The sequence below is a fragment of the Symphalangus syndactylus genome, chromosome 18 (genome assembly GCF_028878055.3).
Source record: "Symphalangus syndactylus isolate Jambi chromosome 18, NHGRI_mSymSyn1-v2.1_pri, whole genome shotgun sequence".
Taxonomy (NCBI): Eukaryota; Metazoa; Chordata; class Mammalia; order Primates; family Hylobatidae; genus Symphalangus; species Symphalangus syndactylus.
The window spans coordinates 107596429-107618114 of record NC_072440.2 but is presented as its reverse complement, the minus strand read 5'-3'; positions in this window follow the sequence as shown (position 1 = coordinate 107618114).

Here is a 21686-nt window from a genome sequence, read left to right as displayed (position 1 = left end):
GGCGAGTAGGAGTTGGCCACACACAGAGAGTACAGAGCAAGCACTCTTGGGAGACAGAACAGCATGGTCAAAGCCGAGGAACCTCTTTCAAGATTCTTGGACATTAGGGTACAGTAAGAGCAGTAAAAGAACAGGTTAAAAGGCAGGTCTTTATGGACCCTTAGGTCATGCTGAGAAGTTTAGACTCATCTGAGGTCAGTAAGATGTCTCCACAAATTTTAAAGAGGCATGAAATGGTCATATTTCATTTAAAATATTATTTTATCCACAGTATTGTGAATGAATTAGAAAGACTCAAATAGAAACAGAGGCAGAGAAATAATTTTCACAGCTGTTACCATAATTCAGACATGGTGATTAATGAGTTTTATATTTTAATTGAATAAAATGATAGATATACTTGTAATGAGAGCCAGATCATTGCTACTGTTTTCAAAAACTGTGATCCCCATTGTTGGTGCCCACTGCAGCATTCTGACGAGCCATTGCTCCTGAACAGATTGTCACATTAACATGTCTTATGTGGTCCAGGCCATGGTTCTGAGCAAATAGGAAACAGGCTGAATCAAATTGTAATTGCAAGGGTGAGATAAAGATTTTTATCTCCCTGACAGCAAGGTGAAAGCCATGTCAATCCTTGTGTAAACAAATGATCACACTGTCTGAGCATGCAAGCACTTCTGAAAGTGTTTTCATATATGACAAAAATGCCTATCTTTAGTTATGGTATTTTTATGAGAGTGAATTTGGTCAGTCTTCATTCCAGGAGAGAAACAACAGAAAACAATGACTGTCTAGGAGAGATTTTCTGATTCTTAGTTCCCTTAGACATAAGGAAAAAATAGGGCCGGGTGTCAGGTCACTTTGCTAGAGACATGGAGTAGCCCAGCTTCGAGATTAAAAGCATAGTCACTGCTTTCAGAGGGTTCCCATTTCAAACCACAGCTCTCTCATTGCTTAGCAAGTGTACTGTGTGAGACAAGTTGCTTTTCCTCTAAGCATAGGTATAACAATGCCATTATCGTAAGGCTGTTTATAAGATTACAGAATATGTTGTAGCAATCACTTAGAACACAGTCTAGTATACGGTGAGTGCTAAATACATGATCACTATTACAGTTTTAAACATGGCTAGAGAGTTTTCTGTTGCAATGAGACCCTGGATTTGACGTACATTAAGGGTGTTCTTATTTCACTGTATTGACCATCTCTTTCCTAGAGGCTACAGTGATTCTAAAGGTGCACTGATTTTTTTTCTTCCTGCATTAACTGATTTGATTATAGTTAGACTAAGCTTTATCTGGTAGATTTTAATAAAATCTTATAGTGTTATCTGATAAAAATATATTATTGTGTGGACGTGTATACCTTGCAGTCAGGATAAGTATATATTTTCTTCTCTTTCCTCTGGGATACGTTTATCCCTTAAGTATGAAAATTACACAACATTTGGCCCTAAAATCATGCATCATGAAGGATTTATTAGGAAAATAAATTTGGACAAGTTTATTACTATGAAATCTATAAAGATCATGTTGTTTTTTTCCCATTCACTCCCCAACCTGATTTACATTTCATACATCCTACAAAAAACTATATTTTCATTGGTTCATCTATCTATTCACCCATTCACTTATTTATCCATCCATTCATTCAATCCTTTATTTGACAATCATTAAGTGAGAGCATATCATACATACAAACAAGAAATATAATCCAGAAATTAAAAATAATACCTCCTTTTAGGGGATGGGAAAGAGATCTATCCACCCAACATTTTAATAAAGTCATACATGTTCTTCGATGGAAGTCTTTGCAGTTATCAATCTCTGGGGTAGGAGAAGCAGAGGTGGGTGTTGACTAGACAACCATAAACATCAGGTTGGTGAGAAGAGGTAACAAAAGCATTTTCTGGAGCAGGAACAAAATACTCCATCACCATCTGGCATATTTGAAGAACTTCAGATGGTTCTGAGTAGGTGGAACTTAGAGTATTCATTCCTGGGAATCTCATAATGCTTTGCTTGGCAATTGAATATATTCAGGCAGCCAAGCCAATGAAGGGACTTAACTGAAGACTAACCTTTTCAAATTTGCATTTTATACAACTAAGGAATTCACTTTTTTTTTGATAAAGGGGTTATCATTACAGTTTTGATCAGGACTGATGTCCTTATGAGCTGGGCTAATATCCACAAATGTCCATTAGCACAAATCTATTCCTCAGAAGTTCCCTTCAACTCAAATGGTCTCACAAGAGGTGTGATTTCCTGTGAGGATACGATGAGTTGTACATCTATTTTCACAATGAAGACAAGTGTTTCTAATTTGGTAAAAAGAAAGGCCAAAGCTTATTTCATTACTCTTTTCTTTTTTTTTTATACAGAGTCTCACTCTGTTGCTCAGGGTGGAGTGCAGTGGGGTGATCTTGGCTCACTGCAACCTCCACCTTCCAGGTTCCAGCAATTCTCCTGCCTCAGCCTCCCCAGTAGCTGGGACTACAGGCACGTGCTACCACTTTCGACTAATTTTTGTCTTTTCAGTAGAGACAGGGTTTCACCCCATTGGCCAGGCTGGTCTCGATTGCCTGACCTCAGGTGATCCATTTATCTCTGCTCCCCAAAGTTCTGGGATTACAGGCATGAGCCACCTCCCCCAGGCTATTTCATTACTCTTTTAAAAGCATGTTTGAAATATTTTTAAATGGGAGAAATTACCATGTGTGAAATGTTACCCCAAACTCCCAGTATTCTTATGAGGTATGATCAGCCCTCTTTGATATAAGTAGGTGAGTGAAATTTAAGTAGTTTGTCCAATTTGGAGAGCTAAGAGTGTGGGCTCTGGGTGTCCGGGCTGAGTCTGTTTGATGTTAGGGTTGATGGTCTCCAGGCTATGTGGTAAGGTTTTTTTCCACTTTTTCTTCTGATCAGAAAATCAAGCATCCTTAAGATATTTAAATTATGGTTCATATGACAACACAGAGTCTCCCTCTTGGGTTTCCTATGAAAATGTAAGTTTACAAAGGAGTTTGACCACAATGGCATCTTGTTTATGTTTTCCCTAATTCAATAGCCCCATTTTCACAAGAGGGCAGCTCGTAGTTATGTGCAAATCTGATTGACTCTCACTCTTTTAAAGGTGGCTTGAGCTTTTTAGGCTGGAAAAGTAACTGAAAAAGATTCATGCAGCTGCTTAAAACAGCAAATTTTGACATTACGAATGATCTCCCACTTGCTTAGTTTATCAAACAGGAGCTTCAGTCACGTAAAGCATTGAAGAAATTTATTCGGTTTAAGTTTGTAAATAAGATCTATATGGCAAAAATATCACACATTTTCTGCCTAATTGTCCCACTAGACCCTTGGTATCTAGTTCACTGTAATGAGCTGGGTTTAACACAGCCACCTGTCTCAGGTTAATGCTGTAAGATTGTGTCACCAGCAAGTAGAAATTGGTTTGGCATCTTTTCCTACGTTGTAATTCTGTTGAGCAGGTTTTGCTGTGGAAGGTTTGATATTCAAAAACAAAGATAAATGTTTTCCTCCTTCTCAGGCAGTACACTTTAGACCTGAGGAGAGTCCAAGTGTCTATGAAGCACAAATAATAAATTTTAATAAAGCACAACTTTACAAATTATGATTTTCTCTCACTTCCTGACACTTTTTTTTTTTAACATATATAGGCATTGTCCTTAAGAACCTTGAAAATGGCATCTCCTTGGACCAATAATGATAATGCTGTAATGTCCAAGAAAAGAATGCCTTTGTTTATTATACATGACTAGATTCTGAACTTATTAGTTAATTCAACATAAGCTTCCTGGGTACCTAGCACATGCCAGGCCCAGACCTACATGCAACAAACAAAACATGCAAAACCTGTGCCTTTATTGGGCTTACATTTTACTGGGAGAGAGAAGTCAAAAATACACAGAAAATGAACAAACACAGAACTGAAGGCACAATTATTAAAGTAAAATACAAGGTAGACATTTGTGAAATTGATCATTGTGAAAAGCACATGGAATTTTATATATACAAATTGTGTGTGTGTGTGAATAAATCTCCCACCATAAGGAAGGAATTCAGAGAAGCAATATGTTTTACAAGAGCAGGAAAATAAGCCTTTTCTTTGGAAAACATCACCCTTTAAACCTCATAAAATATTAAAATAACGATATGGCTGATACTTATTAGGTATGCGTTATGTACCAATGTCTGTTTCATGCGCTTCACATTTATATATGCTGACACAATTAATCCCCACTACAACCTTCAAAGTAAGCGCTTTTATTATCCTCACTTTGTAGCTGAGGAAACCGTGGTGGGGAGGGCTGGATGACTTTCCCAAGTCCCTACAGTTCTTTAATGGCAAAACAGCATTCAAGCTCAGGCAGTCTGGCTCCAGAGTCCACACTCTTAACTACCACAGCAGACCGTACAGGGCTTCTTTATAGAGGCATTCTTTAGTTTTTCTTACTTAAGAAGACACAAATAAGAAACCAAAAGCCATTCCACCAGAGAAGGCCGTAGGCGTGGATTATTTAGACTAAAATAATCAGAAACCTGTATTTAAAAAAAATCAACAAGGAAACCTGACAGTGCTATTAAGTCTATGATGAACAAATAAAAAAAAAGTTTCTCTATGTCCAGCCGTGGAGACTTCAATGCTACTCCCGTATATGTGGTTCTTCTTGAAACGCGTGGCCCTTCCCAACACTTCTCTCTTCCCCCACCAGGATGAAATACCATCCAAGTGCTGCTGGTTTGGTAGCTCTGCTAACCTAGACTTGGGCCCCCTCCCAGATGTTCAAGGCACTGAGGGTGTGCACTGGGCTCTCCTGCAGGGCAAGTCCAGGCGTGGCAGATGTTTTCAGTGAAACTTCGCAGCCTCTGGTATTCTTGCTCACCTTATGTGGTAGCAGACAATACATGGTCCCTAAACGCAATCCTCCCATCTACACACAGGAGCCCACACCACGAGCATTCATACCTTTCCCCATGGGGTTTCTTTTGCTTTGAGTCCCTTTTTCCCATTTTGCTTCTCTTTTGGCTACCTCCTAAGTATCTGAAAATCATCAACTTATGTATAATTTCCTCCAGGAAGTCTTCCTTGACCTTGTGGGTCTTCATCAGTTGTCCCTCTTCTGACCTTCAAAATTTTCTATGAATTCCTCTCTCCTGATGCTGATCATATTTTATTATAGGTATTTGTCCACATGGTAACTTTACATTTGTTAAGTCGTTTGTAAAGTCGAGGTGGTAATCATTCTACCTTGGTATCTTTAGCACCTAGCATAGTGAGTGCCTAGGGGTTGGGCTGACTTTTCTGCTGATGTTTTAGCAAAGCACACTCCAGTAAAACAAACAAAATAATTTCAAAATTCATCTTTATGTTTGAGAACGACACTTTCTCGGAGGGTATATTTGCTTTTCATTTCCCATTTCCATAACCCTGCCAAGGGTAAAATCTTTGAGCATCCTTGAGGAATTGATCATCACTTGATTCAGTATCTGTGTGGAGACGTGAGAGCTCTTTCATTCACCAGGCATCATCCTGAGTCCTGGGGATCTTTCTGGATCCTACTGAACCCAAAGGTGCAGAGCTGAGATGTCCCCCAAGGGCCTCAGTCCTCTGGGGCCTCGTTTATTTATAGAATCACCCACATGGTAAGAGGAACAGAACACTTTTGCATCCCCCAGGAAACTCGGGGAGCTTTCCCTCTTTCTTTCATTGCTTGCTTCTGCTAAAGTTATAACTCCCCCTCTGCATTCCATCTCCTGCAAATGGATGCAATATATATACATATTTTTATATATATATAGCATATAGAATATTGTATATATATACATACTATATATATACAATATAGATAATATTGTATATATAATATATATTATATATTATATATACAATATTATATATTATATATAGTATATATACAATATTATATATTATATATATTGTACATATATTATATGTATACATATGCATATATTAATTTGTATACATATATTGTATACATATAATATATATAATATTGTATATATTGTATATATACAATATTATATATTATATATAGTGTATATATATTATATATATAATATGTATACATATACATATATTAATTTCTGACACCACTAGTATCAGACATTGAAGTTGTGTGAAATCTTTTACAACTATATATCATTGTTCCATGAGCATTCTATCTGATCATTTACTTCTCTGAACAAATTTGCTTAGCCTGGATTCCTATAAGTAAAATTATTGGATAAAAAGCCATGAACAGTTAAAATGATAACCTCGTGATATACATCAGCAACTTTCCTTCCAAGATGCTTACGAAAGTCATTTTAATAGTCTCTGCATCAGGGCTTGATGGCACCCACCTTTATGCACCTTCAGTACTATTAATAGGATATTGTTTTGCGTGGCTTTGATTAATGGTGGATTAAGTGTTTTTTATACTTATTGACTGTAACATTTTTGGATGTTTACTATATGTATCATTTGTCTGTTTTTCTATTTACATTTTTAAAGAGCTATTTATCTTTTTAAATATTTTTCTCTCTAAATTCGAATGGAAAATATTTCCGGTTTCCTTTTTATTTGGTGTTTGTTTTTATTATTATTATTATTTAGTGCTTTGCTTTTACTTTTGGAATCTATACATAATTTCCTTTTCTTTTGTGAGCTCACTTGTTATTTTACGCTTGGTCATTGTATCTCTTTCCTGATCTGACTTGTTTAATAAGGCATCAATACATGGCTTGGGTTTGGATTGAAAGAAGCTGGGTCCGCTTTAAAAAGATGTGATATTATTGAGAAATATTTTTATACACCCATCTTGACAATTTAATTATTCATCATTTTTGAGATCTTTTATTCTCACGTTCAATTGTAATACACTGTACTAAATGTGAAAATGTATTATAAGGTTAGAATAAAGATACTTTGAGAAAATTACTGTGCACAGCTTTTAGACAATGCATTTTCAATGTAGGAGAGAGATGAAGGTTTCACAACAGAAATATGCCAACTCTGTTTCTGTGTATGTTCCATTTAGATTGAAGCCATAGCAGTTGTTGTGCATTCTAGCCACCTTAGAGTTTATCAATATTGTGCAGCTGTTGCCTTGCCTAAAGAAAGTGCCAAGAGGAAATAATGAGATCGTACGGAATCCCGATAAGCAAAAACTTGCAAGGCAGAATCAGAGCTAAGAAAATGAAGGAAAAGAAAAGAAAGAGCCAAAGTTCCAGGAAGTCTTATTTCTTGTTCGTATAACGTTACCCTAAATGTTTTGCCTTAAAATTTCTCTTTGAACAATTGTCCTCTCTGTAATACGCCAAAAACTAAGTCTGTTTCTTTCAAGAGCTGGCACCGCACTGATAATTTATAAGTACAAAGTATGCAACTGCAATTCCTGTTTCACCCTGAACTTGAACTAAAGATGTCTTTGATTGGCATGAATGTGGTGCCAAGCAAGGAGACTCCACTAATACCGAGGGGAAAAAAAACAGACGAGTCTTCTTCATTCTTGAATAAACATACCATTCAATTCACGTAAAGGCAAGTTAATTTCAGAAAGGTTCACTTCTGTTTTCTTGAGATAACAAGATGCAAAGCATTTACTTAAACTCGGGTAGTCGATAAAATTCTTCAGACATTATAATCATTGGCTGTGTATTTTTTAAACTTAACATATTCAAATAGAATGCTTTTTTGGTTATTTGTAAAACTCATCTTTGCTGTACCTTCTGAGAACAAGTATGGCATCATTGCTTTTCCCATTTAACATTCCTTAAGTTTGACTGAATCATTGGTAAAACAGTTTCCTTGTGTAAGATAATGAAAATCCTGGACAACTACCTTTAGCTTCTTATTAAAGAATGTTTTCTCTAACCCTCTTGGAAATTAAAACATGCATAAAAATACATTTTACATGTCAACCTGATTTCATATTAGTATATATGTTAATAATTATTTGATAATTATTATTTAATTAGTCAAACGACATGAGAAAGTCTCAGTTAAGAACATTTTGGAAAAAGCAGTTTCATATCTATACACATCACACATTTGCATGAAGTATTTCCTGTGGTTAGTAGCATTGCACTCATCAAAACTCATAGAACCTTATGATTTTAAAACATTTTGAACTCTCTCATAACACTTGTAGATAAAAACAAAAATCATTAAAGCATAATTCATGCCTGAGATGCTAAATAAATACTTGGTTTGGTTTTGACTGTAAAATTATTGAGTAAATGGATTAACAGGACAATGTACTCTAAAGTTTAGAATGTTAATACTAGGTGAAATTGACTAAATGTATAAAAGAGAAAAATAAGATGAATGAAAGTAATATTACTTTAGAAGCAGCTGGTTAAATTATGGAACTGACTTGTACAAAGTGTCATCTTTCCATTTTTCTTCTCTTTGGTTTTCTTTTCCCATGAGGCTGAACAGTATCAGCAAATCTAACATGATTTTGGAGTATAAGAAATAGCCTTTGCATGACCCAGTCCAAATATACTAGAGAAGTATTTTTGTGGACTCAGTAAAATGGTACTTTATTCCCACTTCAATACTCTTCTCTACATTACAGATCCCTTGATACCTGGAAAAGTGAAAGAGTCAAATGTCTGGTCAGACTTTGGACTTCTTTTTCTGGTCCCTGGCCGTAACAAGCCACGGCCTTACCCCTAATACTATAGACAAAAATATATTCATTTAAAGTATTTCGATTATTTCTTTACAGAAAATCAAATTTTACCTTTTTATACACACTGAGGGTATTTTGGGGACATGCATAACTTTTAACAACAACATTGTTGATACCAGTCACCCTTCTGTCTGCCACCCAGAATTCTGACTAGAGGTATTATTACTAGACATGCCTTTCTTGCATTTTTGGAACCATATTCCTGAACACATATTTTTATCTGAAGGTATTTCCTGCTTAGAGACAGCCTGGTATGTGAAATAGGATATTTTAAAACTAGAGTGGTACTGGTATTGCAAAATGAATTTTGATGCACTAGAGCAATTGCCATCAAGTCTCTCAAGTCTTTTGAAGTCTCTCCTAAGACATTTAAGACTCTCCCACTCACTTGCCCTGAGGACTTCTAATTTCTGACAATGGAAACTCAACTCCTAGAGTGTTGTAATGTAAATTGTACACCATGGGGTTTATGTAAATGCCAACTGAATGAAAAAAAAGATGACAGAAAATAAAGACAGTTCTAGTTATTTCAATGCTTATTTACTGTCAATTCTACCCTACTTTTAAACACAGTATCTCAAATACTATCAAGAATTATCAGAAATATAAAAAAGAAAGATAATGTGGTCCATAGTGAAAAGTCAATAAATTGCTGAATCAGAATCCTAAACAACCCAGATGTTACAAGAAATTGAAAAAATGAGTGGAGAAATCAGAGACATCAGGTGAGATTTGGAAGCTGCCTAATACAAACTGCCATCCTGCAACTGAAAGACACACATCTGAAAAACAACAACAACAAAAAAACTCAATGGATGCGATTAATAACACCTTCGATCCACAGGAGAAAGGATCAGTTACTTTGAGGAAAGGTCACTAGACATTATTCTAAATAAAGGAAAGTGAGAACAAATTGAAAATAAATCAATAATACAAAATAAAATAAAACCTAGCATCAGCAGCAGCCTGCAAGTTAATATTGAGTACTCTGACGCTGGAGTCCCAGTAATGAAGGAGAGAGAAAACGGGGTGAAAAATATTTGAGGAATCTTGCCTGTAGTTTTCCAAATTGTTTTAAAAAGTAGTGAGCCACTGACATGGGAAGCTCTGCACATTTGAGAGAGCATTAACACCCACCGCCCCCCCCACACACACACACTCTTTAAGTATGTCATAATCAAACTGGTGAAGCCTAAATATGAAAATGAATGATTGGCTTCTTGTAATGGTGGACAAGTGAATTTGTCTTGTAAACCATCTGCAAATAGAAATTATAAAAATGATAACTTGTAAACTTCCTAAAGCTGACCAAAGAAAGACGATGGCATAATCTCAAAAAACGTGATGAATGGTAAGAATTACGAACTGGTGGCTTCAGGCCTGACGGCACTGCCCACCCCACTGAGCTATGGCAGGGTGGGTGGGGGCACTCTGCAAGCTTACCAGGAAAAAAATTCAGAGATCGTGACTCAAGAATGGGAAATTACCTGGAAATGGAAACATTTAAAGAAAAAATCCCAGTAGTACAAGAAACATAGACGTGGGACCCAAGTTTAATGCATAAATTCGTCAAATATCTAAATGACAGCTAAACTGCTTGTTCTCGGAGAAATTGTCCAGGACCAAATAAGCAGAGTAGAGAGGAATCTACTGTGGAAAGGTAGAGTTACTTGGATGCAGAACTGTGATTCGATGTATTTCTCTTAACAGAGTCCCTGTATAATGTAGGTAACAGAGAACATGAAGTGTTGGACTATAGAGATCAAAGTTGGAAATTAGGGGAAAATTTTCAGAAGTAAGAGAACCTAAAAGAGGATGAGCCTCATCTCTATTTCAGTTCTTGGGTGAAGAACCAATTTCACAGGCACAGGGAAGATTCACAGGAGGGAGGGCTAACAATCTACAGCAACACTACAGGGGAAGTTACCAGAGCAAAGCCCAGGTCTCAGCAGCTGTTTATTTTGGAGTGACAAAATTTACATTTTTAGTTCAGGAAAGTTAAAAATTAGAATAGAAAGCTAATAACTCTCAGAAAAACACAATAGAATTTAAACCTAACACAATGTATTATTTTCCATGTTCAGTTTTCAAAGAAAAATTACTGACGTCCAAAGAAAAGGGAAAGTGTGACACATAATAAAAACATAAACAACTCAATGGAAGCTGAATATAATTGTCTTCAGAAGCAGGATTTAGCAGACACTTCTGTTGAAAATACATTCACAAATTCAAAGAACATATGCTTGATGAATCAAAGGAAAATATGAGACCATTGAGTTGACAATTAGAGGATGTAAGCAGAAAAATTAAAACTACTTTTTTCTACTTGGGCATCACACCAGAAATAGATTCATACAAATATAATTAAATGAGTTTTGCAAAAGGTGAAAAAAGAAAATGGAATCAAAGTAATCTTTTCACCACCTGGTTCTACCTCAATTAGATGTCTATATGCAAACAAACAAATAAATAAATACAGCAACCTTAACCCACAACTCACATCTTGTACAAAGCTAACTAAATTTGATCATAGACCTAAGTGGAAAATGTAAAACTATAAAACATTTAAAAGAGCACAGGGGAAATTGTGTATGAACTTGGACTGGCAGAGTTTTTAGAAAATACAACAAAATAAATCTATTAAAAAATTGTACTTTATCAAAATTCAAACATTTTGTTCTCTGAAAAACAATGAGAAAAGAATTTTGAAAAACTGGGAAGAAATATTTGCAAAGCACATACTGGATAAATGATGTGCATACAGAATGAGACAAGAAGTCTTCTCCCCATCGAAGTTCTTTTCTCGATCAAAAGGTTCGTGGTCTCTCGGGCTTCAAGGAATGAAGCCATGGACTGCAGCGGCGAGTGTTACAGCTCCATTAGAGAAAAGTGCGGACCCAAAGAGTGTGCGGCAACAAGATTTATTAAAGCGAAAGCCAAAGTGAAACGAAAGCGAAAGTAAAGCTTCTACGCAGTGGAAAGGGACCCGGAAGGCTTGCTGTCTCTGGCTTGGGTGTCTTAACGCTTATATCCCCTTATGACCCCTCCCCTTTTCCTTTTTCTGTCCTATAGAATTAGCTTATATTCTATCCACTTGTGGGTTGGCGGGCCTGATTGGTTAAAAACATGAGGCTGCTGCTAGAGCTTAAACTCCCTATGATTGGTTGAAGTTTGAATCCCTTAGCTTGCAGCTATGACGTATTTTGGCTTAGGGGAGAGTCCTCTTTGATTGACTGAAGTTTCTATCCCTTAGCTTGCAGCTATGACTCATTTTGGCTTAGGGGAGAGTCCCCTTAGGGAAGTCCTTATTGACCCAGGAAGTCCAGCCAACTTAGCCACTTAGTTCCTCAAGAATATGCAAAGAACAGCTAAAACTCAACAATAACACAACAGTGAATACTCATTATTAGCAAGCAGAGTGTCCTTGATTTAGAAATGCATTCATATGCAATTTGTATATAGTGCTTTATTTAAACATTTATGGAAAATAATTACAGAATTAATTCACATATTATGTCTTAAATATAGACATGTGCCTTTAGAGCAAAGATAATTTCAAGATATTATCTTTTTACCTGAAATCAAGGAAGCCATTTATACAGAGTTTAGAGAACTAAGTTTGCTTTCTAAGAATGTAGAAATAAACAAACTAGAAGAATATAAAAGCAGTAAATTTCGTTAGCGGTTTAGCTGAAATGAACTATAAAAATTTTGAATAAAGGCAGAAATTACTTTTTTGACTGTTTTGTATAATATCTATTTGTAGAGTTTCCTGTACATTACTGGCTTTTTTTTTTTTTTTTTTTTTTTAATGGAAAATATCGTGTTGCTTAAAAGTAATCCAGGATTCTGAGGCTCTCTTAGCCACTACTATTAATAATAGAACTCTGACTGAGGGCACACTTGGTGAGAAAAAAATGGATTGAGCCTTCTGATAGCAGTGGCAACCCGCCTGGAGCTGCTGCGACCATGATGTCGGCTGCAATGGGGGAGGCACAGCTGGGGCTGAGTGCTCCACTGAGCTGGAGGGAACAGGAAATAGGCGGAAGCCCCGCCCCCTTCTGAGTTGGGAGCATGGGAGCCTCATGCTTCCTGGGTGTAGCTGCGGCTGCCAAGCCACAGGTGTGGACCTGGACCTCCCTGTGCTCTTGGGGGTCAGGAGCAGACAGAAAAGCCCTCTCTGGCACAGCTACAGCTGCAGAAGCCTTGGCTGGGGACCTGGGCATCTCTGCACTCTCAGGGGCCCAGGAAGGCCACCCTATTCCCACAGGCTCTGAAGTGCCTGCTCCTGCTGCCTGGCCTCTCCCTGTTCCTGGACCCTGTTCTGATCTTGGAGGGGAGTTGAGGTCTAGCCCAGGCAGTCACAACCGAGACGGATGTGTACAGGCTTTCAGCAGTGCTGACACCCCAGGCCCCATGCTGCCCCCTCCAGACTTTGGGTGCCAAGGAGCACAGGAATGAGGCCGAGGAGGTGCTAAGTGTAGCTTGATGCTGGCCTGCAGGTGCCCTTGTGCAGGAACACCCTGGATGCCCAACCTGGGTGAACAGTGAGTGATGGAAGGAGACAGGCCCTTGTGTGGAAAGGGGCAGGTCTCTGGTGAAGCCCCACCTTCAAGCCAGGGAAGGCCTGAAGCCTGGGGCCTTGGCTGCCTGCCCTGTGGACCAGAGTGGAAACTTAATGGTGCTTTTTCTGGGCCCACCCATGGTCATCCATGGACAAATCAGCACACACTTCCTCTCCTCTAAAGCCCATAAAGGCCCTCCTTCTTCCCCTCCCCCCACTAAGCCAGACTCAAAAAGAGAGATGACAGGATGACCAGCTGTGGACAGAAGCCACCCACTGCAGGGCCTCCCCTCTGCTGAGAGCTGAGAAGAGGAAAGGATGACCTGCCTGCGGAGATGAGCGACCAACTCCAGGGCCTCCCCTCTGCTGAGAGCTGAGCACCTGTTGGGATGTCATGGCTCTGGAGAGAAGCAACCATCTCCAGGGTCTCCTTTGAGCTGTTCTATTGCTCAAGAAAGCTTCTCTTCACCTTGCTCTCCCTCCACTTATCCACAGACCTCATTCTTCCTGGGCACGCAGGACAAGAACTTGGGACCTGCCAAATGGCAAGGCTGAAAGAACTGCAACATAAACAGGCTGAAACACCATATTGCGGGTGACAAGAAGGAGAGAAGACCTATGATCCCTCAGGGATCCCAGACCTAGAAGCTTCCCAATCCTCTTTGGGTTTCTGCAGTTCCTGGCATCTCTAAGCTTCTGGGTGCCACCGTGTTCCCCAGTGCCAGCTGTGGAAGCTGCTTGCAGTGCACCTGGTCTAGCCACAGCCTCGCAGTGAGCCGTCGCTGGTGCCAGCTCTTGGAGCTGCTTACCACACCGCAGCCAGTGTGCCTGGCTGTGCACAGTGGCCAGACTCCAAGCATGCTTGCTCACACTCTCGCCGCTCCTCTCACCGTTGGCAGGCATGAGATCCAGCTTGGTAGCGTGAGCTGAGCGCAGCCTACCAGGCTGAGTGGGCCAGTGGGCCTGAACAAAACTTGGGCTAAGGCATCACTGGCCACAGAGATTTCTGGCTGGTGAAGTGACACTCGAAGGATCCTGTAACACTTCCATGTCCTTACTCTGAGGGTAATTGGCCTCAAGTCACTGACATTTAGGAACCAATTAAAAGGAACCCAAAGAGCCAAAGCCATCCTCAGCAACAAGAACAAAGCTGGAGGCATCACGTTACCTGACTTCAAACTATCTGACGAGGCTACACTAACATCACGTCCGCATCCTCATCTCCTTTTCTTGTGAGGTCACAAATTCTGTCCAGTTAGGGACCCTTATGACCTTAATCCCCTCTCTAAGGGCTCCATCTTCAAATAGAGTGACATGCTGAGTACTGGGGGTTAAGGTTTTAACGTATGAATTTTGGAGAGGACACCATTCAGCCTCAGACAGACACACCTAGCACCCTGCACTTTTTCTACAGAGAGCTTATCTCAATTAAAATCCAACAGCTAGGCATGCATTATTTAATATCTGTCTCCTCCATTCATGAGAGTAGAAACCAGCTCGATTTGCCCCATACCTAGGATAATATGGACCATATAATGAGCACCAAATAAATATTTGTAAAATAAATGAATGGAAAGCAAGATATAGTGATGCATATATCACAAGATCCCCAGGCAAGATAAATTTTAGCTGTTCTAGCGAAGCAACAGAGAAGAAAAGATAAACGGACACGTACACTTGTTCTGTGGGCACTGAGTTACCATTCTCAAGTAAAAGCAAGTTGAAATTGCAAGGAACAGACAGGATGTAAGTTCAAGAATAAGTTAATTTGATTTTTTTTTCAAGGAAAGGCAAAGAAGCGAAATAATCATAAATTATGATGTAAAGATTTAGGAAAGCAGAAATCTAAATTGCCTCATTGTGTTAAAATGCACCACATATTCTGAAAGTGCAAAAGTGTCATCAGATAAAGGAGACGCATTGGATCCTTTGAGAAACACTCGAGGTGTTATCATAACCCATTGCTTCTGAGGCTGTGACTGGCCCAAGATAAAAATCCCCATTTAGGGGCACCGTCAAGATGTGGACCAGGTACCCGTGATTCTGGATCACAGCCTCCTTTCTGTCTGGTTATGCATCTCTGTAAATCTTGGTCCTGCATCCTTTTTCCAAAGTCTACAGCTTCCAGTCCCTGATGGCATGAGCAGTGGCCAAGTGGCCACTGTATTTAGTGCAACAGTGCTATAGAGAAACTCTCTGGATGAGCTCCTTATAAGCGTTCTTATCACCTTATCACCGGAAGTTCTCTAGCTTATTCTATGAAAAACTCCATTACTGATCGTCTCTTTCAATTTAATCTCTTCCCATTAGCCAAGGTTGTCAGTGCTTGCTCATACAGCTCTGTGTTGTGTTGGTTGAAAGGAAGCCAGCTTTACTGAGGAAAGCAAAGGATGCTCTTCCTATGCAGAAGAGTCACGAAGGCTCTGGTTACATCTTCCTGTGTCTGTCTGAGGGAGGGCTGAGTCACTGGGAAGGTCAGCCTGGTCTCCTACTGCCCCCTGGGTTGTCCCACCTTGCTCACCCAGCAATGGTGCAAAACAAGGTCATTGAAAAGAAAGGGACACACACGGACATGTGTGGACGCACACACAAGTATACACCACTGCACACACACATAACACATACACCACTGCATGTGCACCACACACACATGCTACACACATCTCTGCATGTGCACCCACAGCCATACACACACACAACACAGGCACACACTACTCATGCACCATTGCATGCACATGTGTACACATGTATGCACACACAACACATACACCACTGTGCATGCACACACACACACAAACACACACAGATTCCTCACCTCAGCAATGGTGCTAACCAAGGCCATTGACATGATGGTGAACACATGTACACATGCATGCATATGTGTGCATATATACACACTCAGATACCATACACACTCACATGCCATTCCATGCACGTACACACACACCAATGTGAAGACACACATGCATACCACACACACACACGCAGGTATATGCACACTGCACAAACAGCACTGCATGAACCTGCACAGAGGCATGCACGCACACATGCATGTGTACACAGACACATCACACACACACAAACTACACAAACACACACCATTGCATAGTCTTACTTCTTGCATGGCATTTAGTAACAGATCCAGAATTGGTGTAGTCTTAGAACTGTTTTTAAAAACTTTCTTTTAATGACATATGAATGAAGTACTTATATAACTTAAAAATTTTGTTACTTTAAAATGTAGTTGGCCGGGCGCGGTGGCTCACGCTTGTAACCAGCACTTTGGGAGGCCGAGGCGGGCGAATCACGAGGTCAGGAGATCGAGACCACGGTGAAACCCCATCTCTACTAAAAATACAAAAAAATTAGCCGGGCGTGGTGGCGGGCGCCTGTAGTCCCAGCTACTCGGAGAGGCTGAGGCAGGAGAATGGCGTGAACCCGGGAGGCGGAGCTTGCAGTGAGCCGAGATTGCACCACTGCACTCCAGCCTGGGCGACAGAGCGAGACTCCGTCTCAAGAAAAAAAGAAAAAAAAAAAAAAAAATGTAGTTAAGCAAAGGGAAGATAATATACTCATAATCCTTTTGTTTAAAAACAACCACAGAAAAATGTGGTGTATACCTTACGTAATTTCCTATTCATTTATTTTATAAAAATTTTCATACTGTATGCAGAATTTTAACCTGCTTTCACAGTCTTTTGAATATACGTTTTTCTAAATTAACACATGGAAACCTTCTTTTTAAATGACTATATTATTCTACTAACTGAGCATTCTGTAATTTACTTAATTTCTGTTGATAATGTTGATAATCATTGCCTAGTTATACATTGTAGCTCTCTTAACCAGTGAGGTGTTAAGCATCTTTGTTTAAATATTTGGTTATATCTTCAATTTTCCCTTATTTATCTAATGCTAGTCATATTCAAATAGGTGTCAGCTTGGGCTATTTGTGCTATATTCTTGATTTATCTTTCATAAAAAATAATGGGCTCAACTGTGTATTTTTTTTAAAATAGTTAATGACAATTGAGTGATAATAATATAACGCAGATCCTGCTTTTGTAGAAATAAGTGTATCCACAAATAAAAATGGCCTGTCAAACAAGGCAATTTTCATACACCAATCACAAGTGTCCACTGTCACCCTCTCCATGTTATGACTGCGCAAGGACTCTCGTTGCTTCCTAAGTAAACTTACCCTGCACCTCAACAGCACATGGTTTACTCATTCTTACTCATTCTCAGCAGGTATTGTAGGGTTTTCAATCTAACTTTGAATTTAGAAATCTAAAGTCTTAGAGTTAATGGCTAGGGTGAGAAAGTTAAATGTATAGAGAAAGAGTGAAACTGAACAAGATAATTGTCCTTTCATTTGCCTATTTGAAACATTTCTTCTAAAACTTCTTAATCATAAAAGTGGTAGATCAGATGACAAAATACCAAAATAAATTTCCTATTTAGTAGCTTATAAGGGTGCTTATATAAATGTGGCCAAGGGTGAGCTCGAATGGCATAGTTACAGAACATTTCAGAAGGCAGATTTTCTAAATTCATGGTATCTCTCAAAATAGCACAAATGAAGTTAACATATATCCTCAAATGAACGATGGACACGATGAAGGTATAAGGACATTAGAAATCAGAAGAATTGGGTTCTCCCAAGTTAAACCACTAAAACAGACTAGAGTGACGACTCAGGACAATCTCATTATCCTCAATGATGAGGACGCCTTTATTAATGTGGGTGGCTGTCGTGAATGCCTGTTTTAGGCAGTGATTGAAGGTTTCCTGGGAAGTATAAAGGACCCAGTGAATCACAGAATTTGGAAGTTGAGAGGTATTTTAGATAGCAGCTAGTTTAGCCCCATCACTCCACAAATTCTGAAACTCAGCACCAGACAGCAAATGTTTCTTATCCACATCAGGAGTACAGCTGATAGCAAATAGAAAGCATTCAAGATTCTGTACACTATCACTTAGGTTTTTTATCATTGTATTCGTTTTCTCTCTGTGTGTAAGAGATCACCACAAGCAGCATTTTAAATAGCATTCATGTATCTTTGGTATTTTCCTTTCTGATTAACAAAACGTGAACCGATCAGTAGCTGTAATTTAATCTGTAAAATCTCCTTTTCTGTGTATTAGGTTGGTGCAAAAATTATTGTTTTTTTTTTTTTTTTTGCCATTGAAAGTAATGGCAAAAAGCACAATTACTTTTGCACTGACCTAAGAATATAGATGACCATTGGCATAATATCTCATTGTGTTAGGAGGGGGACATCTTGGGGAATCATTTTGGAATTCTCTCTCCAACACCTTATGAAGTATTCTAACTTCTGGCCAGAAATACATACATACATACATACATACATACATACATACATACATACACACATACATACATAAAAATAAAGAGGAGGAAGCCAATGTTGATTTGCTCTGCCCTTTATTGACTGAAAGACCACCCAGACAGTAACTTCCCTGGAGGCAGAGTCTTCCCTAGTTGGTCTCCGTCAGGCAGAGATCCTTATGTGGTCAGTAGTTTCTCCATGACCACAGCTCGTTATCAAACAGATCCACAGAGAATGGCCCTGTTTACTGCATGGTACCCAGAGAAGAAACACTTCTTATGCAAGGGGCCGTTTTCCCAAGGATGGAATCATTTTATGAATTAAGAAAATTTACACTGATATTACCCTGTCATTTTCTATCCCCGTCTGTTGGTTGGTTTCTCCTTATATGACTTACCACCACTAGCACCGCATTATACTTTTATTGCCTTTCTTCCCCACTAAAATGTAAGGCCTGTATACGCACAGGTTACTCCTACCTTGTTCACCACTCTAACCCCAATGCCTACAGCAATACCTGGCACTCACTAGGTGCTCACGGTGTGTGTTGAATGGACAGGTCTGAGACCTTCCTGGTACACTGCAAAGCTTCTCTTTAGGGCCACATCAGTTTGTCTGGTAGTGTAAGTTCCAAAGAGAAGCAAGATGGCTTGGTGCTGTTTAATACAATTAGTATAACATATTTCATCTATATTTGTTCTACCTTTTCTATGTTACATTTTTTTTTGCTTTCTTTTGAATTATGTTTATTATTCCATTTTTTTTCCTGCAAGCTATGTTCCCAAATTCTTTCCTGTTCAAATGTTTTTATTGCCTTTATATTGGAGGAAAACATGATTGTATATTATTTTTGAGATTCATTTTCTTTTTAATCAATCCCTGTCAATTTTTTTGCGAGGACCTAGAATGTCAAGAGTAAGACTGGACTGTCCCCCCACCCACCCTTTGAAAGTGACTTGCTTTGCTCTCTAAATTTCTTCTCCTTTTCACACTCCTTCTCTCTTTCCTCCTTTTTCTTCTATTGCTTCTCTTTCTCTGCCTCCTTTTCTCTCTTAATGTTCAGTAGCCTATCTATTAATACTACTCTATGCTTATGCTAAGATTCAGGAATAACTGTGCAAATGTTCAAGACGTTGTACTCTTTCCTATAAAATGACTTTTAAAAATGGTTTGAGGGAGGAAGGAGGTATCTAGAAATTATGTGGAGGCATGCCAGAAATGTTTTCTTTCTTTGTCACAATTTTTCAGAGGTTGTTGACTTTCCCCTGCTTTCATTTGTATTCTTTCATCAAACACTATTCTGGATGTTTTTGTGAGGGTGTTTCTGGAGGAGGTTAACATTTGAGCCCATGGACTTTGGGCAAAGTAGATTGCCCTGCCTAATATTGGATAAGTCTCATCCAGTGGACTGAAAGCATGACGAACACAAACAAATGACCTCCCCCAAGCAAGAGGGACTTTTCCAGCGAGGGTTTTTAGACCTAAACTGCAGCACTGACTCTTCCCTGGGTCTCCAGCCTGATGGCCCACTGTGCAGATTTTGGACTTAGCCTCCATAATCACATAAGCCAATGCCTCAAAACCTTTCTATCTGTATTTATATTTGTATCTGTGTCAACACACACACACACACACACATCCTAATGGTTCTGGTTTACTGAAGAACCCTGACTAATACAGAATGCCTTAATTACTTCGAAAAAAAGTATTCATAAATGAACACAGAATTAGGGCAAACATAATTTTGCAGGGGAATGAGTGTGTAAGTGAGGGGAAAAGAAAAACATAAAAATGAAACAAATCCTTAGCCAAGAAAAAAAAAAGATCATCTTCCCTTTGTTAAAAGAAGAATGCTAGGAATCAAAATTCAAGCTGTTTGTGTTCTTCTGATTTCATGTGTTTTGATGCCACTTATTATGTAGCCATAGGTTTTGACAGTCCTTCCCCCACAACATGATGAGACATCTCAACTTAAACACCTAAGCTAGTTACTAGCAAAACGGAATCTAGTTGTCAATTTTGTAATAGTCCTGCTCCATAATGAAAAATATAAAAAACAGGTTTCATTTCTAAAGGCTACTTGGCAGCTTGCCTGAAAAATACACTTTTAATATTTTCTTAGCCAAATCTTTGCACATTGCCAATCCAGATTGCATATTGTATGGGTCATTCAACTTCACTCCTTCATAAAAATACCATCTTGTCAGAATACCATGTTCATAAGTCCTGACCTTCAAGCTAAAATTGAAAAGTCAGTAGCAAAAGTTGGCTTTTGTTTTATTTGTCTGTTGAAAATTTTATAGAGGACAAATGACCTCAGTTGCAGTATATTGTGCACTCACTGAGCCCTGTACACTCAATCATAAATGAGAAGATTTTGATACCTTCCAGAATGATGAGCACTAAGAGTCTAAGTCACTTATGTGCTTTTTGGACATAATAAAGTCCTGCTTCTGATTCTGTTTTTCATCATCATTATTGGAAGATTACTTTCTTACTGTAAGACAGATATTATGAAAATAAAATTATTATTTGACTACATACAGTTTGTCACAGATTTTCCTGGCTTTAAATGATGTAAATTTATTTAGTTACCATAATAATTTAAGAATTATTGGTCAGTTAATAACAATATTTTAAAAATTATTATATTCAGTAAAGTAAAATGGTAGAATCCACATTACAGTATATGAGTATTTGTGTATAAATTAGGATATTGTAGGTTAGTTGACTCTCATTTAGCAAAATGTCACATCCCTATATAAAGAAATGTAAATAAAGACTTTTTTGTTCCATCAAAAGACTGCATAACATTAACTTTTATGCAGACAATTTACTTTCTGGCCTAGAGAGCAATGTAAGACATTTTTTACTCATGATTACTTATTCTGGAAATTAGGATTAACAAATCAAAACATTACTTTGATCGTGTAAAATACACCTAATATCAAAGGAAATACAATAGCATTTTTTCAGCGTTTTGGAATAATAATTTGATGAGGATCTTACGGAGATTGTCATCAGACACTTTTTTGAAATGCAA